This window comes from Ursus arctos, unplaced genomic scaffold (assembly GCF_023065955.2).
Source record: "Ursus arctos isolate Adak ecotype North America unplaced genomic scaffold, UrsArc2.0 scaffold_14, whole genome shotgun sequence".
NCBI classification, from domain to species: Eukaryota; Metazoa; Chordata; class Mammalia; order Carnivora; family Ursidae; genus Ursus; species Ursus arctos.
In genome coordinates this window covers 730,644-733,089 of record NW_026622808.1, presented here as the reverse complement: position 1 = coordinate 733,089, position 2,446 = coordinate 730,644, and positions in this window count along the sequence as shown.

Genomic DNA, 2,446 nt, shown 5'->3' with positions numbered 1-2,446 from the left:
GAGGCACACTAGGATCGTCTTCATTCACCATATTTAGCCTCAGTGGCATTTTTTCCCCCTCTTTCCCAGAAACACACCAAGCTTGTTTGGATCTTAAGATTTTTTATACCATGTTTGCTTCTCTTTCTCTTGAATTCTATTCTCCTGGATCTCTTTTAACTGGCTCCTCTCATCCTTCAGACCTCAGAAATATTTCCTGAACTTCCTGTACCCAATCACCATGTGACTTTCTTCATAGCATTTATTAACTATCTGAAATTATTTTGTTCATTTGCTTGCTTATTGTCTTACTCCTCAAACCAGAACTTTGGGTAGGCAGGAGCTTTCTGTCTTGTTCACAGACACATCCCCAGCATCTAGCCCAGGACTTGACACATATTAGCCACAAAGTAGATGTGTGTTCAAGGAAAGAAGAAACAAATGATTAAATGTAACATCTCCACCAACTGCTGGGCCTCTGTTTGTTGTAAGGTATGTCTCCAGTAATTGCCAGATTTTACAAATGACCAGCTTAAAAAAAAAAAGACACAAATTAGAATATATTCCAGGTTATCCTTATAAGCACATCTCTTTCAGTCACTTCATTTTGGAGAGAAAGAGAAAAGGGTAGAATGAGTCTCAGCCGTTTTGAAATGAGGGTAATTTGTCTCGTGGCTCCTCTGTGCCAATTTAGTGTGCATCAGAATTACCCGCTTATTTATCTCAGATTACAGAGCACCACCTCAGAGTTCCTGATGCAATAAGTCTAGAATGGGGGTTCAAGAATTTGCATTTCTAAGAAGTTCCCAGATAGTGCTGATGCTACTGGTTGCAGAGCTACTTGGGGGAACAGCTGCCACAATCTAAATAGGCAACACATTTTAAAGCAGGATTAGTATCTGTGGCTATTTTGAATTACTGTACTGCTTTACTCCTCCGCAACATTTTTTGGCTTTCACTAAAATCCATGTATATCCACAGAAGTGTGTTCTATGTCAAAATAGCTGTCTTGTGTGTTGCAAAAGATTGAAGATTCAGGACCAAATGCTGCCATAGAACATTCAGAGGCATTTCCATCTTAAAGCACAAGTGTTAAAGTCATTCATCTAAATATGTCCCAAATTCACCAATTTATTTCAATCCTACCTTCCAATATACAATTACTATTATTATTATTATTATTATATTTCATGTCAACTCCTACAATATCTTTCTAAATGGCTCTCTAAAGTCATCCATGTGAAGCCAGACAACCTTTTCTAAATGCAAATCCAGTGAGGCTACTCACTTATATAAAACTCTTACTAGTTTCCCAATCTTCTCAAGGAAAAGTTCAGTACCTTTAAGACAGCTGACTTGCTGTGGTCACTGTCTACCCTGTAGCCCCATCTCATAGCCCTCTCCTTCAACCATCATGAGCTCCTTTCAGTTCCTCAATGTCAGATAGCAAACTCCCTCCCACCACAAGGTCTGATCACATGCTGTTCTCTCAGGAAAATTCCATCTCCCTTACCTTACTAACTCCTAGTCTTTCTTCAGAGCTCAGCTTGCATCATTTCTTGAAGAAAGCCTTTCCTATTGTTTCCAGGCTAGGTCAGTTTCTTCTGCTGCATGATCCTACAGAACTTTGTTCCATTCCTTCAGAGCACTACCCCCTTTTTCAGGGTCTTTGTTTGTTCATTATCTTCAGGGAAGAAGGATTTACTCACCGGTGTACCTGTAGTGCCTAGCACAGGATGAAATTTAAAATGTATGCTTATCTGCTCAGTCCCTACTATGCACCAAATCCTATGGTAGGCCCTTAGAGGATACAGAGATGAGGAAGACAGATGCTTGAATTTAAGGAACTCCACGCCAGTTAAGAGCAATGGATATGGTATGGACTTTGGAGACAATTTTCTGCAACAGAGTGGAAGTGTCTCTAAGAGAAGAGCAAAGTGCTTTGGGAGTCTATTGGAAGAACAGCAGATCAATTTCATATGGGGAAATCAATTCATTCAACATACACCTTGAATGAAAATGCAGTTTCACTATGTGCTATGCACTGTTCCAAGCGTTTTACGTGGCCGAGGTCATTGTAAGAATCCTACAGGTGGAGAAAACAGGCAGAGGTCAGCCAAGTAACTTGTTCAAAGTCACACAGCTAGTAAGTAGTAGGAAAGGGATTTGAATCCAGGCTTTCTGCCTGGCTCCAGTCTTCAAGACAGGTAAAGCCTCACGGAAGAGGTGGCAGTTAAGCCATGCTTGAAGGATTTGGCCAGGTGGAGAACGGGACGGCCATTCCAAGCAAAATTCGGGAAAACAAGTTTAGTTTCTTCCTTTGCCCACAGCCCCATTAAATAACAGGAGGACTTTCACAAATGCACCGGATAAAGAGAAAAGCAAAAGAAAGTGAACTTCCGGCTACGGTGAGTAGCGGAACTGTTTCCATGGGAACAGTAACTGGTTCCCAGGTAGGTGAAATCTC